This window comes from Chiroxiphia lanceolata, chromosome 1 (genome assembly GCF_009829145.1).
Source record: "Chiroxiphia lanceolata isolate bChiLan1 chromosome 1, bChiLan1.pri, whole genome shotgun sequence".
In the NCBI taxonomy this organism is placed as follows: Eukaryota; Metazoa; Chordata; class Aves; order Passeriformes; family Pipridae; genus Chiroxiphia; species Chiroxiphia lanceolata.
The window spans coordinates 147,512,612-147,532,617 of record NC_045637.1 but is presented as its reverse complement, the minus strand read 5'-3'; positions in this window follow the sequence as shown (position 1 = coordinate 147,532,617).

The following is a 20,006-nucleotide window of genomic DNA, read 5'->3' as shown; positions in this document are numbered from 1 at the left end:
TATGGTTCAGATCGGGGTGGTTTTATTTTGTTGATTGGGTTTTTTTTCTCTTTCTATTTGATCCAAAATAATCTGTTCTTAAAAAGTTGGGGTTTTTTACTGGCAAAACTCTACCTGTCTTTTGCTGGTTTGCTGGAGCTTGTGTTTATGTACCACAAAAAAAATGTCTGCCTTCACTGGAACCTTTGCCAGTATAAAAATTACAATATTTGACCCTTACATACAAGACCAGGGATGGGCAAGAACTAATTCAGGTCAAATGGAGAAAGGAGTTTTAGCCTTAAATAATTTTAAGAACCACCTAAATGAACCAGTATGTATTTAGCTATTTTTCCTATTTTTAAAACATTTGGAAAAAGAACTGTATTTCTGAATCAGAAACAAAACTGTAGCACTGTGAGAACTGTAAGAGAACAAATGTATTTTTATGTGCTTGTTACTGTGTAGTTACTTTTCGCTTAGATCACACAAATATGACCATTGCTTGACTTTGTCATTCACTTTCTAAATATTTTACAAAAAGGAATAAACCACCTTCATTTTTGACAGAGTAGTGTTGCACGGTAGGGCCCTCACAGTTTGTTTACAGCATACCAAAAGCATTCTGTTAATGAAACATTTCAAGGCTAATGAACCAAAACCTTGCACCAAACAGACAGCGGCTGCAAACCCTTTCTTGTCTGCCTTTGTCAGAGTTCACGTTTCAGCTGTGCTCTCTGCTCCACCCACTCTGTAGATAAAACAACACATCAAGTTTGCAAGATTAGTTTTCTATGAAAAAGCTGCAGCAAGTCATGCCATTAACTCTTTTGAGGCAAATATGCTCATGCTTTTTGGGTGAATTGGCTACTACTGCTGTCCTGCTCCCTTGAAGTTTTTAATGTTCTATTGATGAGCCTGGAGTTAGGGTCCAGAAGGAATAATAAGAAAGTACCTTTTGCAAAGATGGATTTCACGTGGACGGTACCCGATAATGGTCTAGTGGTTCTAATTGTATAAAATCAACTCTGTTTTTAGGATCTGATTTATTTGGGAGGGAATGTTTTATGGTCGACACCTCCAAACTGAGTTTTGACCAAAGCAATCCAAGCTCTTCATCCTGCAAGTCTGTAAGCAGTCAAATAAACATCCAAGGCAAAATCATGATCCAAGGCTAAGCACTAAAGGCACTACTCTGAGGATCTATGTTGTCTTCCCTGTCTCTGATTTTTTTTGTGGCCTCAGAAAAGTACTCTAACAAAGACCTTTTTTAGCTCTGTAATTGCAGAGTATCTGTAAAAGGCCCTCCCCAAGCAGCACCCCAAGTGAAAAAGATGTATCATCAATCAGTCTGGAATGAAAAGTCATCTTCATTCTACTCCACAGAGTAGAAGTAAGGTGTCTGCCAGTCACCTTTCAAATGCATGGAGTAAGAAAAAGGTGTAACCACAGAAAAAACGGGTGTGGAAAAAGATATTATTCTAAATCTTTACTGGTTCATGGTGAAGACAACCACAGTCACTGTTGTGCTTAGCTCTGTTAACAGCCAAAAGACCCCTGATGCTGTAAAAGTCCTGTGAACACAGGATCAGGTTTGTGCTGTTGCTGCTGCCCGTCTCAGGTCATCATCCCTGCGGTGCTCCTCACCTGGGCTGTCATCAAGAATCCAGTCCATCTTGTTTAGAAGGGAAGCTCCTTTGTATGTGAATCCTAAAACATATGTATTAACACAAACAGCTGCTTATTTTGATGAATGTAGGGTCAGTAATGTGATCTAGAGCAAATACTTGAAGCAAGTTGTTGTTGAAATCCTGGTATTTCACTGTTGTTCACACAAGTCAGTGGATTGTCTGCTTCAGAAGAAGGTAGAGCCATACACCAGGTACTTTAAACATGTTTTTTGAGCAGGGTCATCTGTATCACTGGGCTGTCTTAGCACAGCTTGCCACAGGACTGAAGACAGAGCACAAAGACATCAGCCATTTACAACAAAAAGGATTTGGTACGAGGGAGTTTCAGAGAAGAGCTAATCAGGAAGAAAAGTCTGTGGTAGAAAAGTGGATCCCAGTGGTAAATAAGAGACTCACGGTCTTTCTTTGGCATAATTCCATTATTCTCTACATTCAAAAAAGGATAATTTTGAAAACACAGTTGCAGGTGAACGTTCTGTGTTCCATCATCCAACTGCAATTATAGTTATGACTCTGACATAAAGCTATTCCTAGGCCATTAAGCTTCATTGTTCTAATAAAGTTACTTGTTCCAATAGAAAAGAAAAAAAAGAAAAACCCACAAAAAATTATCTTCCTCAGATCAATAAATTCTTTGAAAATAACAGCTGTGTATAGGCAATACCTACTGTATTTTTAAGAACACTCATATTCTTTCAGGCAGCTGGAAAGGTTATTCCTAACTAGTTTTGAATCTAAGATAATCATCTTCACCAGCCACAAGGAACAGGCCCTGTCTGGAAGCAGAGAGACGATATCTTCAGCCTACTTTTTCTCCCAGGAACGTGTTTGAGTGTGGTTTTTGGTTTGGTAGTGGAGTTCTCTGATGTGTATCAAATGAAACATAGAATGTTTTTTTTATCACCATCATTTGTAGATGTGGTCCAAGTTAGCATTGAGAAAATGTACTACCTGCAAAGCGAAATATGAATAAATTCACCTGTTTACTCTGAACTCCTGTTATTCAGTTGCTCAATCTTTTTCCCAGGCTTTTCACCCCCTTAACATGTGAGGTACCTTTAGTGCATAGTATATGCAGATGCAATTTAGTAATTACTTTTTCTTTAACTGAAAGAAATGAAATCCCACTGTTGTGAAGAGGAGTAGATTGTAGTCATGCAGCATGTTGAATTGCAGGCAGGGATCAGAGCCTCCTCAGCATGCAATAAAAGAACCTCTTTAGATGACATCGAAAGTGATCTTTCAAGTTGCTACTCCCTGGATATGTCCTTCAGGAATAAAAAAGTAGAAAGGTATGAAATCAGTGAATGATGAAGAACTGGGTGCTGTTTACAAAGTGCTGTTTACCTACTGCTCTCCAGTTCTTTGTCTCTCCCACAAACCCTTGCAGGAGATACTCCTGCTGTTTGCTAGAGCTTACGGCCACTCCTACCAGGCTACTGCAGCAGAGACAACATGAGAGTAAGCTCTTTTTAATAACTTCTGCATTTGGAGAAAAGAGAGAAGAAAGATGATAGTTTTTTTGATTTAGTTCTTTGGTGGAACAGGTTATGTCTGAGTCTGGCAGAGTTCCTGGGTTTTTGGCATGGGACTTTGCTTTATCCCATTACTTTTCTCATTCTTCTGTTCCTGACATTGCACCAGCTGACAAACCCCCAAGCTAACATGAATGCAAATGCCAAGGACACTACTGAGGAGATGTCACCCTGTCTTTTTTGACACAACCCTCTGTATTTTGGATGTATTGGTAAAATCCTCTTCAATACAGTGAAAGCTGATAGCATCCTTGAGACAGAGAATGAAGATCTGAAATAGGTTATGTTTCTTCAAGAGAAATTTGCAGGGAGCACATAGGATTTATCATGCAAGGTGATTCATTTTAGCACAAATAAATGTCTGCATTTTGCAAGGCTACAAAAACAACTCGAGATTTTCCTCTATGGGAGCCCAGAAATTGAGACAGCACAATATAGTCAGTTCCTCTCTGGTCTGTCACTCTTTGACCTCCAATTTCAAAAGTGAGTATTGATTTTGATTTCCCAACTTGAAACTCCTTAAAAGTGGCATGCTTTAAAAAGCAGTAGTAGATTGAAGGAGGTGATCCCTCAATTTCTGCAAATCAGGCCTTTTCTAAGTGGCTGAAACTACTCACTTTGGACTGCTTAGATCAATACAAACCCAAAAGTTTTCCAAATTACTTTACTCTTGAATAAAAGCTGATGTCAGAAGATGTAAATGCACTACAAGTAATCACAAAGCACTTCTTATGTGTGTTGTATATTTGCACTTAGTCCTGAAATCATGAGTATTTTCAAGCCATATTAGTACAAAAATAGAATATTGGTATTGTTTTACTGTGAAATCTTTTCTCATTTTGCATGACAAAGGCAAACAAGATTAAGTGTGTCGAATCATTTCCAAACACTTCTCCTCAAGCACCAAATAACTCATGAAAGAAATACATACAATATTTTTAACATAAATGTTGCAAAAAACCGAAAGAGTGAATATTTTACATCTAAAAGAACTCTACCTCATTAAATTGGTAAGTCTTTTAACTGAGGAAAATGTAGATGACATTTATTTGAAATGTGAAAGACATTTTACATATTGTAATTTTTTAATGATATTCTGCTGTGTAATAGGAATCCATAATTATCTGTCAAAGCTACTGACTTACCTTTTTTTTTCCCAAAAGCTACTCCATAATAAAGTGCTACTGTCATAATAGCTATTCTACTTTTCTCTATGAAGTTCTTTCCCACTTGGAAGAATAATGGGTATTGAATATAATTCTATAGAATCAGCTTCTGTAGGGCTAAAGCAGGTGTTTAACTAGAAAAGGATAATGTTTAAAAAGGATTAAAATTGAAACAGGAAGTATTTCATGCCAAAAATATTGTGCTTAAGGTTGCTCATCATCTTAAAGTTGATGTTTCAGACAAAGGTTTGCTTTCATTAGGGGGGGATGATTTCTGTATCTTATTATTCTTTCAAATACCTACATAGAAATGCTAGAAAGCCCAGCCAAACAGGTGGACACACCCCTTATTTTGGCAATTTTGTGAAAGTGACACCTGGGCAAACATCTGGGCAGCTGAATCTGTCAGTGCTAGTGAAAGTCAACCAGAAAGGTCAAAAATGCTGTAGACAATCATAATACTTTGATTTAATCATATGTTTAGCTTACAGCTCTGTGGCAGGCTTATTCAAAGAAATACAGTGAACATGAGTGGGAATTTGATAAAGTGAAAAATAGAAGACAATCCATGGAGAAGGTCCTATTTTAGCCTGGCACTGGCAGAATTTAAGTGTTGTCCTTTATCTGCCCAGCCATGTCAACTCAACCCACGGGTGTCCCAGGGGAAAGAATTCAGGTCCTACCACAGACAGGTGAGGCTGGGGCCTGCCAGCTTCTCCTCCATGGCTTTTAATATCTGGGGAGGCTCATTTCCGTATGGGACCATATTCTGAGAAAGATAACATACTGTCCAAAAAGTAGGGGATCACTTTTCTGTGCCCAGCTCTAGTAGCAGGTTTTGTTCTTTCAACATCTAGATAATAATGTGTGTGAACCATTGTGTTCTAAGGCGCAGCAGAGCTGGAGGCAAAGAGACTGAGATGGTGATTTTGCTTCATCACCTTAGAACTACTTGAAGTCCACAATGAAATGAAAACTTGGTAGCCTTAAACCTTTACCCTCTTTCCATGACTGAGGTTCCTCCAGAGCTGGAGAGAGACCAAGGAGCACAGGACATGCAGCTTCCCTGCACCATCCTGTATACCTTAATACTCACTAAAATCTCCATCATGGTTTATCCCACTGGATCAGGGTGTTTCTTTCTCACCCAAAGTGCCACTTGGCTAAGCCATGATGCCACGCATGATGTCTGTGAAGCAGCCACATGATTTACCTCTACCTTGCTTACTGTTGTCAAGCCTCTTGTTATTTTTTAATTAGTAGAGCAGCTTTTCAAATTGTAGGTAAGAGGATGAAATTACTGGGTTTGTAGAATAAATAGATTTGATTTCTTTAATAAGAAATTTTACTTTATTTCACCTTTGGCAAATCATGTGACATTTGATGAAGAGCACGGCCCAGGCCAGAGATCTGACCACATTTTTTCATTTTTGATAGAACTTGATCATAGATTAAAACCAAAGGGGAGATATAGTCTAAAAGGGATGCTTTTTGTAGAGCAAAAGAGTAAAGCAAGCAAGAAATACTATTTCTGAAAACTGAACTTCTAGGATCCTTTTTACTTTGATCTGCTCTTTTCACCTCAGAGCTGAGATCAGCAGCTTGGCCACCATGTTGTCACAGCAAGGCATAATGAACTACCAGAGCTACTTACATTGAATTCAGTCCTGGTTTTTCCCACAGACACAGCAGGTACGTTCCCCTCCTCGTGTTGCATAGCACCGAACACTACAAGTGATCAGGCTGGTCCCAGCAAAACTCTGCATGACCAAGGTAGCACTCTCTTGCTCTTAATTAGCAGAGAAGCACTGCTATGGAATTACTCATGGAAGAGGAGGCTTCTGAAAACAGGATGCCAATTTTGATATATCTCCTGTGATGGTTTACGGGCAAGAAGGGAAACCAGTTCAATATTTGAACAGATGTGATCTTATGAAGGTGCCACATGTCCCAAGATCTTGGCTCCTGCTTCCCAGCACCCCCAGTGGTATGTCATGCTTTCCTTCGCAGGGTGACAACCATGTTTGAAATACTTCCATCCCTGCTGTTAAATTTATGAAGGTTATGACTTTCACACCAGCCAAGCGATGGACTTTCCCCTTCTAAATGGATGCCTAATTGGCGCACAGATTCATTTGCATGAGTTTTCAGTTTTCAACAGGTGGCACTAAAGAGCCAATAAATGATTCTCTTCCCAATCTCCAGCATGCAAACTCCTGGGCAGGCACTTTTATGTGTGTTTATCTATTTAAATATGGTATTATAATTCCAACATAATTAGTCATCTAATTGAATTGCATGACCACATCCATCCAAGATATTTGCATGTACAATTAATTAGGATTTATCTAAAAGCACTTTTTTGTTCTCTATTTCCTACAAGTTAAATTAGTCATGGATGGATTAGATGCTGATTTCATTTTGAAAGTGTTACCATACACATATTTGGAGAAAAATAAGTCTGCAGAAGGGGTAAGCAACAGACTGGTAAAAAATTCTTTTTCTTTTCCTTTCTACATTTATAATGCTACCAAAGGCCAATGCTCTAAGGCATCACCAATGAGGGCCAGACTTGCTGTAGTCCTAGAGAAGTAAAAATCTGTAGCATCTTCTTCAGACTCCTTCATTTTGACAGAAATAAGATTTACAAAACCAGAATGCCTTTGCACATGCTGCTAGGTTTCAATCTTCTTTCAGTGTAATTTTTACTTAAACTTACATGTTCCTGATAGTTACAATACATTTGTGAACTTGAATTCTTGGAAATAATGGACAGAAAAAGAAACTATTAAAGACATCCTTGGGAAACTGCCTGCTTTCATGCAAAACATTTGCATCCATCTCAGTTACAGGAGCAAATGGAGACCCACCATTGTGCTATGCCAAAAGGGAAGTGAAGAGAACTGAAAGGAATTGGAATACTATGAATGGCCCAGAAACAAAATATTAGCCTTGAAGAGGTGTCCAAACTGATGACAATGGACCAAAATACTTCAGAATCAGGAAGGGCAACATGGTTTTGGTTTCTTAATTGTATGACAAAGCTTTTTTTTTTTCTGTACAGCTTATATGCTTGCTTTATAATTGGCTGCTACAGGACAGTGAAGCTCTTCGTTGACTTTAATTTTGTCATCCAGTTTCAACCAGTGCAGGATGTACAGGGTCACTTCCAGAAGAATAAGCACAATTAAAGAAAAGCTTTGAAAACCCAGCTGAGTGATCTATGATGAATTATAAATACAGCTGTCAAAAACAAACAAACAAACAAACCAAGATAGTTCATTTTGTAACTAAATATATCGCCTTTCAGTCCTGGAGCTTTGAGAACAGTTTGGTCTTGAAAATTGTGTAGAGAACAGGGAAAATGGTACCAAGATAATCTGTGGTTAGAAACAATTTCACAAGTAGGACAGAGCACACTAACGTGGCAACACCACAGTGTGAAAGGGAGGAGCAGACCAGCATTCCGCATTTCTGGGCAGTCTTTGAAGTGACCTTTGCTTTGTAACTCTTTCTTTTAAACAAATTATCTCCTGTACCTCCTCTATGAACTCTCTTAGTCCACAGCTTCTCAGAGGCCTTTTGTTCTGCGAATGGTTTGTGGTGGGGGAAGTAATAGATCGGTTTAAAATTGTTCCTCCCTGAGATCTCATCTCTTTTCTTTTACTACAAATTACTTTCTTTTCCCCCTTTTTTCCCCTTTATTTTCTTTTCTGTAGGATGGGTATATTTTTATCAAGATTTTCTTCTTTTAGAAAAACCCACCCTGAACTTACAGAGGAGTAAACAGTGAGTCCCTGAGGGGCACACTGGCTGCTGATCACATCTTTAGCAAGTATTTCTGATCTGGGTGTTTCTCACTGTTACTGTTTTTAGCATCCTATTAGAGTTAGGCCAGATGGATTTTCTGCTGGCAGAAGTGCCCGCTGTCTGTCTGAAATAGGTGGTTTTTTTCATCTCAGAAAGTTAGTGGAAGGAGGGTTCTTCCTATAGTTTATAAGGTATCAGTAAGTACCGTCCATCTCAACCTTTCATTAAACAATGCATTTCTAATTGCAATAGGCTTCACTTCAGCCTGATCCTTACTTTTATGTTTAAGTGCTTTGTTGAACAGAATGCAAGCAAAGCAGGCTCAATTCTTTGCTGAGCTGCAGATGAAAGAACTGCAGCCAGACACACATGTGTGTGCAGTGTGAGCGTGTATGTCTGTATTTAAGCTGTGACAAATGATGGACAGTACTATGTCTGACAGATATATATCTGAAAGATGATTATAGCTAGGGCAGAATTAGAAGAAATAGTTGAGAGGTTGGAACAAAATGAAAAGAAAAGGACTAGAAGGAAATTAATCTTCCTTAATGTCTAGGTCGTTTAAAATTCAACAAGTGAGAGTTTTTTAATGTAGTGTAAGGTGCAATTTTTGAGTGGCCCATACAGTACTGAAGCAGTCTCCTAACAACCTGCTGCCTGCCTACTTTGTAAAACCTGTCCTCCCATCTACTGAAAATCTGCTTTTCTCATTTATTTTTATAAGATATAGCTATCTTTTGCAGATACATTTATTTTCTCAAATACACTGTTGTGTATAAAAGTTATGAGCTTCATGACCTCAGTGGAACCACTTTTTCATGACTTTGGAGTGCACTCTGCCAATTGCCAATCCCTGTCTGATGGTGACACATGCAGCAGTGCTAATGACATGTGATATACTGTATGTGGCTTTAGATGCTCCACGAAAACATGAAAGGTCCAGAATCACATCCATATTTCAACAACCTGACAAAGCTTCCGCTGAAACAGTGGCCTGCAATTCAAGCATCTGATAAATGTTTGAAAGACTCTAACAAGTAAAAAGTCAGGAAACTCTACCTATGAAACATTTTCAAAAGATAGAAAAACTATAACACTGAGCTTAATTTTTTTGAACTAATTGATTCCTGTTTTGTTACCAACTAAAGGGATTGAAGTTCTGCTAGTTAAGAGTGTAATGTTTAAATCTGTCTGAAAAAAAATTGAGAGGTTTTACTTTGACAACAATTTGTTATCTGCCATTTAAAAGGCAAGTAAGGCAATAATTCCCCAGGTGCCGACTGGCAAGAGGTCAGATTGCTGAAAACAGAAGGATACTGAAAACCAGATGAGAAGAAGGGGAAGTCAGTGGTGTCTTTACTAAAATCTAATTAGGAAATAGCATCTTTTCCTCTGCTTTGGAAAGAGCAGAAACTATCAGTGAAATATCAGCAAACAGTTTGGCATCTTCAAAGATATTAATTAAGTAAAATTTGGAAAGTGCTTTGAAGATGAAAAATGGTAGGGAGTGCTAAGTATCACTATTAGCAGGACCAATGTGTCAACTGATGTTGTCTGTCTGCGTAGTATTGGGGGAACACTTGGGTAATTAAGGTCAAATGAATAGCCTTGCCTGGTCAATTTATTGGATAAAGTGGGTTTCGTTTCTAGCTGAAGGAAGATGTGGTATCTGTGTGACTAACAGACCTGGAAAGTGAATGTCAAACATATTTCATGGCTTCACGAGCCACCAGTAGCAATAGCTGTTTCTTTGTGGGTCTGTCTTATACTCTCCAGATACCATGGCAATTTTCCATAACATTTAGCAGTTTCTAAACTTGTGATTATTCATTTGACATCATGCCTGCCTTCGTTCATTAAAGGCTTGCATGCCTTTCCGAACTAAGACAATACCTCATTTTCCAGATCTAATTTTTCCAGCTTACCAATATTTTAATACTAAAGCATTTATTGAATTAATTTGGCAAAGGCTGAGGTAGTGAAGGATTGCTATTACTGACCAGGAGGTGCTATTCAAACCTGTCTCTAGAGTCTGCAAGTGCACTTCAGCCCTTGCGCTATTACTCCGGGAAAACTTGTCATGAACTGAATCCAATTTGCTACAATGTCCAGGATGTAAAAGAGAGGTATATCATAAGCTTTTGTACTCCTCTGTACTTTTGCTGTACCAAGTGGAATTTGAATAAGTAACAGGTAATCTGCTATGTTTCAATGTTTATTTTTAGTTAACTTAATGAAACCCCCAGAGAGTACAGCCCAATCACAGGTGTGCAGTCAGACTTCAGGGGAAAGCAGGTCAGAGGGGAGCAGCCCCAGCCTCAGCAATGGGAACGGGGTCTGGTGCAACATGGGCAGGAGCAGCAAACCAGGACTTACAGCTCAAGACCCAGGGAACACAATCATGCAGATATCCCAGTGGGAAGGCTCAGGTTTGTCAAAACCCAGAATTATAGAATGGTTTGGGTTGGAAGAGACCTTAAAGATCATCTCATTCCAAGCCCCCTACCATGGCCAGGGACACCTTTCACTGGTTGCCCCATCCTACTTGGCCTTGAACACTTCTAGGGATGGAGCATCCACAGCTTCTCTGGGTGACCTGTGCCAGTGTATCCCCAATCCTGAGCAACTCAAATGTTTGGTTCTATATGCAAAATCAAGTTAAGGGACAGCTTAAACTGTCCCACAAAGCAGTTCAGAAAGCAGGAGGAACACTTATACCTGACTTTCAGTGTCAGCTGGGAGAGAGACAGCAACAGTAGATGATATTACCCATATAAAAAGGCTTTAATGAGCTGAGAAGTTGTTGCAGATACTTCTTTTCAGCTGCAGTTGTTTCCTTCCATCTGTATCTAGTGCCAGGACAGTGTGGACAGCCTTAGCTCAGTGCAACCACCTGCTTGGCTTTTGAGCAGTTGTTTTGTCTTTGGCCTACAGACTCAGCCCTCCATTTCATAACTGAGTGGGTATTCCTGATCATCCCTTTCTGCTTATTTTATTTTTCAAAAATGGTAAAAATCTCCCCAACACATTTCATGTAGCAGAGTACCAAATGAGCATCACTGAGAAAGATTCAGGCAGAATGGTTTCAGTCTCTGACAACGAACAAAAAGCTAAATCAAGCCAGGTCTGAAATACTTTTTTTTTCTACCTAAATGCACTGTCATCCAATTAATACTATAAAGGTGTTCCGTAAAAATTCAAAACCTTTGGATGCCATGGAGCTTGAGTGAAACAAGGATGGGACAGGACTGTGTTATGACAGTTCTGCATGCAAAAAGAATGATAAGAATATCCACAGTGGCCAATAATACAAACTAAACTGCCTGGAGATATACCTAGAAGATGAACAACTTTCCATTTAGTGTATTTTGCTGATTGAACTCAAAGTAAATCCTCAGAGCAAAGCAAATACAGAGCATTGAGACCATAAATCTTCAAGTCCTTTAATGGAATTGTAGGCAAAGGCTTACAGAGATAACTTGGGCATCCTGATAGAGGCAGTGAGAAAGACTGCTGGGAGCCTTGTCTCCATGTTTTTTGTCTCTTTGTGCTTTACCTGAACAGATTAACATCAGGATACCTTCCACATGAGCAGACTTCGGATGCCTCACTGAGCACTGAAAGTCTTGGCTTTCAATCAGCATCTGTATTTTGGATTTCAAGATATCTTTGTGAGGAATCTGCCTTCACAGGAGCAGCTCCCCCCCAGCCTGGCTGCCTGACGGGCACAGCTCTCTTAGGCATTCTCTGAGCATAGGGATGCTCTTACATGTACAGCAGAGCACAGTCCTGATCTCTTCAATGTGTAATCCTGCTTAGAACTTCTTGTACACCTCCTTCTTCATATCCTGGAGGTAGTAGCATGTACAGATGAAGGATTTCAGACCTACACTTTGAATCCTGCTCCAATTGACTTTTAGAAACTTGATGACTCTAGTTTTTTTAGTTATTAGTGTTGTATTTCTCTCCTTTCCATCATAGCTAAAAAAATCAGCATGTAGGGTGAAGAAGAGAACCTATGGAGAATAAATAAGAATAATTAAAGAGAAGGACAGAGCCACCCACTATTAATATCTCCTATTGTTGGTGTCCTAGTCTCACAGTGAGCTATATCCAGCAAGGCAAAGGATCAGTAGCTCATTTAGCATTTGTCATACTCCAAGGATGAGTCAGTCTGTGACTTAACTAATCTGGCACAACACAATGCCAATTTTGATCAGACTATTTCATTTCAGACTATTTCAGTGGTTCAGCATTATAGAAAAGAAGCACTAAAGACTAAAAGTGATGTTGACTCAGCCATTTGGCTCTTGCTAGTGAACATTAGTGATTTCTGAACTGCTTAGATTCCACTTCTAATGAAAATCCATTTAGACAAAGTAATTTACATGCATTTCTCATTTCCATATGAGGTCTGAAGCCTTTGCCACAAAGCTACCAAGAGAGGCAGTTCAGAATGCAATCATTTATCTCTGCTTTCTTACCATACACAAATGATTTTGTCTCACATATTTGCTTGATATCAATACTCAGTGGATATATTTCAACATATGACAGAATATAATGGAATTTCCCAGGGAGAGGAGAGAAACAGAATATCCTATTAGGAAGAAGAGGATTTTTGCATTGGATTGATTACAAATTTTAGCTGGAACATCAAGAACGTTTCATCTCCTCTGATAAACCAAAAACTGCCTAATCATAGCTGGTAGCAAGTAACAGGCTATTAGCTCCAAGACATTAAGGAAGAATTCCAGCTGTATTGAAGTCAGTGGTAAAACACACATTGATTTGCATGAGGTGAGAATGTCAAAAGCAGTAACAGCAAAACAAGCACTTCAGCACTTAAATGTTGATTTCATCAGCCACAGTGAAAAAAGCTTCAGGCACCTAGAGCTGAATTCAGGCTGCAGGTAGTGGTGATATCATCTTAGTGCCTAAATGTTGACTAGATACTGGGGGATTGGGTCTTTATAGAAAAGTGAAGCAAAGTCTCCCCAAAATGCAGTCCTAGATGTCTTTGAGCAGTGGGGAGCTCAGCCAGGTCCAGTCTCCCTCAGTCTAAGGGGATCAAACCCATCTGATCCCAAGGAGCACACTGGCTTTGAATACACCAGCTGGTCATAGCGGGCCACTCTCTGCCTCTCCTTTTTGACCTATTACTGTGAAAAGAGTACAAAATTCAAGTGTGGGTATGTCAGATAGGGAGAGATGAGAACATGACAACTCTAATGCAGTGATTGAGAACTATCCAGAGAGAGACCTCAGGTTTGGTTCCTGGCCCCAGAGCTTTTTATGGATGTTGTATTAGGTGTTAGGCAAACTACAGAATTGCTCTTACTTTGAGGATAAGCAACTGAAAGCCTGAAAAGTTATAAAAACTTATTTGAGACCCTACGATAGCAAGCTAGTGGGAGTCCCAGACCCAGTATTTCTCAGGGACTAGACCTAAGAAGGGTAACGTTGCCAGTGTTTTTGTACATTCAAAAAGATGTTTCTGAACCATTTACATTAGACTGAACAACACCATGACAGAGTAATCAGATGATAGCTGGGCTAAGGGACATTCTGCAGATGTGTTACCTTTTCTTTCCAACCTTCCCAGACTGTAAGGGTCTTTCCCAGAGCAAGCACTCAGCTGCTGTGATGATGGGTAAAGGTGTAAAGCACTAAGGTAGGGAGATAGATGCTGGAAGAGCAACCTCTGCCTTTTCTTTAAGTAATTATAGTCCTATCTTTATCCTGGCACTCCTCACAGAGCCTACATTTACAAAATGAAATTGCCTAGGTGGCTGTACATTTTCAGCAAGCCATTTAAAACTGCAGATCTGAGACAGCTAAGTGTCTGATCCTGAGTGGTGCTGAGCCAACCTAGACAAGATGTTGAGGTTTTTACTTTGGGATGTTAAGGGATTTGGCAAAAAGATATATTTGCCCAAATAGGTACTTTTTATTCACTTGAGGGTATTTGAAAATTGAAAATAAATACCCTTGGATTCTGAAAGAGAAGAAAAGTAAAGGTAGTCTTACTTTTCTTCTACTTACAATGTAAAGCACAATCTTGTTGTGCAGGGTCTGTAGTCAGGATTCTCCTAAGCTCAGAGCAGTTTTGGATGACAGCATCTCCAAAAGTTTTCTGCCTTACTGCCAGGCTACAGGGGAATTTTGGGGAAGAAAGAGTAGCTGAAGCAACCCTTTCTCTCTATTCCTCATACTCGAGGTGTCCACTGGCTGCAGATTTGGAACATCTTCCAAACTGAACAAGGCAGAGATTTCTTATGGTCCTTGTCTCCTTGACAAGATAGTGCTTTACTGAAAAAGGACCAATAAAAGGGAGAATGAGGCCCACTGCATTACATCCAGTCACCTTTAGAGTGGCAGTGCTTCCCATTGCCACCCAACTGCTCCACTGAAAATAATCTCTGAATGTTGCCAGTAATTTCATCTTTCTTGTAATGAATGAGCCAGTTTGGATGCAATTCATGATGTAAGAGCAAGAGAAAGGATAGTAAGGAAGGTAGAGAAGGGAAATACCGAATTCTTCTAGATAGGGAGCTGTTAAAACAGAGGCAAAAACGAATGACCCAGAAGCCTCAGTTCTTCGTATCTATAATCCATATAGATATATCTTTTAATCTATATTTTATGTATATTTTACAAATCTCAGGACTTTGCTCCAAAAAGATACAGTTCCCAGATGTTAAATTTTAAATACTGCAGGAATGTCAGGTCAAAAATGCTGCAGTGCTACATTTTAAATGGAATCAGACAACTGCAAAGGCTGTGGTCTTCATGAGCAAATTAGAGAGCTAAAAGATTATCCACTTTGGGTAAAATTTAGCTCACATGTTACAATGCCTAATTATTGGTTTATGTGTGGTTGCTCACATGAGGAGTCTGCCTAAGCTTCCACAGCTGTCAGTAAAGTTCTAATGTAAAGTTTAGTCAGTGCAGCCTAAAATGCTATTCAGCTCACCCTGTGTTTGGTACCTACCTGATCCTCCATACCTCTGATGAGGATTTGGAGCCATAGAGTTGGAAACAGGTTAGTACTAATTATTGACAAACAAAATGTTTCACTTAGGTGTCAGGCAAATTGCAATTTTCCAGAACATTTAGGTATACAAAGAAACTAATATTTCAACTTCTGGTCTCAGTTCAAGGTAGAAAAGCGCAGCTGAAATACCAGAATTACTTCCAGAGCAGCAACATCAAAATGCCTGGCTGCTTTGCTCCTGGAGTCATCTGTGAGCTGCATTTGTTCCTCTTGGCAAACTTGTTAGTAGACTTGAGGGATACCAAGCCAAACAACTTTAAACTGCTTCTACCAGTTTGCTGAGGGTAAGGGTAGAGGATTTTGGAAGTACCTGATTGATCTGTGGCTAAGAGAAAATACGCTAAGTTTGGCTGTGCCCATATTCACCCATATTCACTGAATGCCAGCCTAGGCTGTATTAATTGGTGGAATCCATTGTGCAAGCATCTGTCCACTAGCTGGGAGAAATCACATTAAAGGTACAGATTGGTTAAGCTCCTGTGTGAAGTTCCTAATGAGAATAGAAGTGTGCAGACTATATTCCATTTCATGTAATTACCAGTTATTTGAACTCTCAAGTGCCCAGTCCCTCCTTTGACTGCTTCTGTCTAAATTTAGCTTTAAAAAAAAACCCAAAACAACAAAACCCAAACAAATCCTTCCTTAATTTGTCCAAAATGTTTGGTCTCGACTTCAATTGCCTTTAAATCCTGTCAATTAAAATTTATAAAGGGGAAAACCTGCTAATAGTGAAATGAAGCCCCTTGCGTTCCAAAAGTGTGCAGTAAGTCTTCTCACCCAATTGTAATAAAATTTGCTGTGGCATAGTTTTTGGGATCAATACAGCAGACCACTGCCAATCAAAGAATTTTCTACTTGCTCAAAAGTTAACAGACTTTTAGTGTCTTTGTGTTGCACTGAGGACAGTCTGAGTTACCACAGAAGATTAAATCTTTAATTTTACATTACTTCAGCCATCTCTATAGAACAAAGTGGGCTTTACCTGTTGAATATGAGGCTTATGTGAGCTGAAGTGCTCTTGAGACATTAAGAGGCAGTCTTGAACAGTCTCTGAGATTTAAGCTGAGGGGAATTCTAAAGGGATTACTGCAGCATTTTACATAAAACGAGAAATAAAAACAGACTTGAGCAATGCATGATCATAAACGCATTCCTGCTGTGATCAAGAGTTCTGTTCCCATTGCTGTTCTAAGACTAAAGCAGGAAGAACTGTCAAAGGGCAACCATACTTGTAAGGATTTGTACAAGTCCAATTTATAATGAAATTAAAGGGCTGAGTAGTTTTGAAAGATTTGTTAAAAAGGGAGATACTTTTCATAGTCTCTACAGCCCAGAGGTGAGAAATACAAGCATTATTGAATTACTGTTTTGTAAAAGAGGTAGGCTACTACATGGCTAAAAACTCATACAGAAATAAGCCATTTTAGAAAAAAAATCACAAAAATTTTCAACTATCGGTTACCCTTTTCTGAAGAAAACAGAGGCAAATAAACTATGAAGAAATATTTCAGAAAGAAAATTAATATTAAGTGACTCATGTCTCCCTTGTATGCACAGTACATGAGAAAATAAGTAAAAAGCAATGTGTTCTTGCTAGCTTCAATTCACCTCTACAGTACAGCTCCCTTTAGGCAATAATGGTGTAAAAAGGCCTGTACTGAGAAAGAAATCTGTCTACATTTGTGTGATTCTGTGAAATGTGCACACACAACACGGTGTACTTAATAAAGAAGAATTAGGATACAGCACCAGGCAACTGTCAGTAAATACAAACATGAGTTTCTTGTCACGCATTCACTACCAAAGAAAGATATTTGCTCTTTATGCCTGCAGATTCTCAGGAGGTGAAAGTCAGGGTGTTGTTCTCTGTGGTGAATGTATCTTGGCAGGTGTTACAGCTACAGCTCCTCTCGGTCCTCAGGGACAGTAGAAAGTACAACCTGCCAGCCTGGGTCAGAGATGAACAAATTTCCCAATGCCCTGAGCCGCAGATCTGAACCATCACATGAAGCAAAGCCACAAAAATGTATCATCTACATATGCTTGAACATGAAGAGAAAGCTTCAGAGAAGTCCCTGGGTTCGAGAGAACAGCTTCTCTGAGTCTTCCATTGCTCTCCCTCAAAATGGATTTGGGTTGGCTGTTCCATGGATCCCAGGATAACCAGTCAGATGCTGTCAGGAGCATGTGATGGGCCTTATGTGTGACTTGGCCAAGGATCAGCTTTACCAGAAGCCCCCACTCAGCACCAGACCACTACCCTTAGGCAGAGCACAACCCATCATCTGCTCCTCCCCACCACCCCTGAGCTCAATGTTGGGCAAAGTGTTGAGTGCACTGAAAGACAGGCAGGGCCAAGGTCCACACTTTCTTGGTCCTGTGCAGAGCTGTTATTTCTCTGCTGGGCTGTTCTCTGTGATGTCCATAATTTGGTTCAGGTGTGGAAAAACTAACATATGCCCTTTTTTTTTTTATTCCTAGACAATCCTCAAGGCTGACCTTCAGCCTTTGATGATGATCCTGTGTTTTCTCAGTGTTCCCAGTCTCAAGAATTCAGAATTCCACTAAACCTTTGCCTATCTGTCAGTGCTGTAGGTCTAGTCTCCCCTATGGGCTGAGGCAGTAAGCTATAATTTTATTAATTATTTCACTGGAAATACAGGAAAGCATGAAGTCTCTGCTAGGAAATTGTCCATTTGGTTATGTCATCCTTCTATCTCTTACAGACTCCATTACAAACACAAAATAGCTTAAATTTGTGGAGAAGAGATAAATCTGTGAAAATTACCCTACAAAACTGCTTTGAATGACAGTTAAATTTGTCCATCATTAGACATTGTGATTATTAAATCTCAGCAAATATTTACTTGGGGGAAATACCATGGAGAGATTTCCACCTCTATTAGTATGTCTAAACTGCAGAAATCCCTCTGTGGGGATCTCTTCTGTTCAATTAAATGAAGCATGAAAGGAAATAAGAATCACAGAAAAGAAGTATCTGATAATTGTCATACAATAAAATATGAAATATGAGTAGAGATCAAGCACACATTTTGAACCATGCTCATAATTATCATAAACTTTTATGCTGCGTCTTGCTCTTTATTGTGGCCTCACTGCATAAAATACAGATCAGCTTCAATTAGAGCACTCTAAGAACAGATGGTCACCTTTCAATGTAGCTTCTCAATTATGCAATATACTACAAGGATAAATATTATATTTAAAACATTAATGCTGTGTATCTGTGGTTACCCCAAACCGTCCCTAAAATAGCTCAAATAGGTAGTAGTGAAAGCAAGTCAAAGAAGGCCCGTGCTCGAGGTGGGAAGTGAGGAGGTTTGTGGTGATCTCAACCCATGTAGGTGTTAATTCCATCCTGGTGGAAACCTCTGTGCCCTTCACAGATGAGCATGTCCCACACCTTGTGAAACTCTGTTGTGCTCAAGGACTCCAGCTGGTGTTCATGGTCTTTACAAGGTCTCAGCTCTCAAGTGAAAGGACAGAGGGACTCTCAAGACACAGGGAGCAACATGTCTGCAGCTCGTGGCCCCTCTACCATGTGGGACCCCCAGCAAGCGCCATCACCTCCCAGTGACATACTGACCATGTGCCACACAACCTTACATCTTCTGCCAGGTTAGTTTTGTCCCACTTCATGATCAGACACAGCAAACAGGAAAAAAAAGGAAGATAAATCAGAGAGGGCTATTCACCTAATTTCCACTATACTTGAATTCATGGCCAGCTACCATAGCTCTGGGCACCGATCAGGCCAGAACTGTGGCTTTGTTGCAGTCCCAGACTGTAACATTTAGATCTCAAATTAGAACTGTGTTTAAATTAACTAAAATCAGAAGTCAAATGCAGCAGATGTTGACTGTGCCGTGACTGAACTGTCCCAAAGAACGATGTCATTACAGACACTCAAATATTATTTGCAGCATTGTCATAGATTTTTAACAGTTCTTCCTCTTTTCTCTCCTGTTTTCCAAACTTCTCTGCCTTTTCCAGGACCCCTGGTCATTTTAGTCAAATTCTGAATGGCTGCTCACAAATGGTATTGAATCATTATCTTGCCTTGGATCAATGGCTACCAAAAAGTTATTTCCTATTTCTCAATCACGCCACCTTTCAGACAGTGCAAGCATTTACCCCTGTGGAAATACAGCCATATAAATATTCGACATTTGTAAATATTTAAAAAGAACTAGGATATTCCACAGTAGTGAGGAGAACATACCTGAAAGCTCCTGAGAGCAGTAAGCACCTAATGAATTTAGCTGGTGATTCTGACATTCTGCTGTAAAGTCATCCCATTGTGAGCTGAAGATTAGATAGCCCAGTCTGGGTTGTGTTTATTTAGTTACGTTGAAAAAGATATCTCAGTTGATTAAAATATTTTTTTATAGATTAAAGACATTTTTGTCATTTTTAATGACTTACTACTAGTACTTTATAAAAAGTATTTGAGATTATGTTGACATATGCTTTAAAACAAGAAAAGTTTAAGTGGTATTTAATGGATAACTTATTACAAAGAAGGAATTCTCTAGACCTGCTTTACCTTTAATTCACATTGTTTGGATGGAGCACTTTTTTCACACGATAAAGCACAATGTGTACAGCTAGGAAGAGGTGATTCATGTGTCCAGAGAGCAAATCAAAGTCCCCTGCAAACAGGGGAGGGCTCCAGTGGTGTTGCATGTTCAAGGAAGATCAGAAATGCCAAACTGTACAATGAACATCACATTCCACAGAAATCACC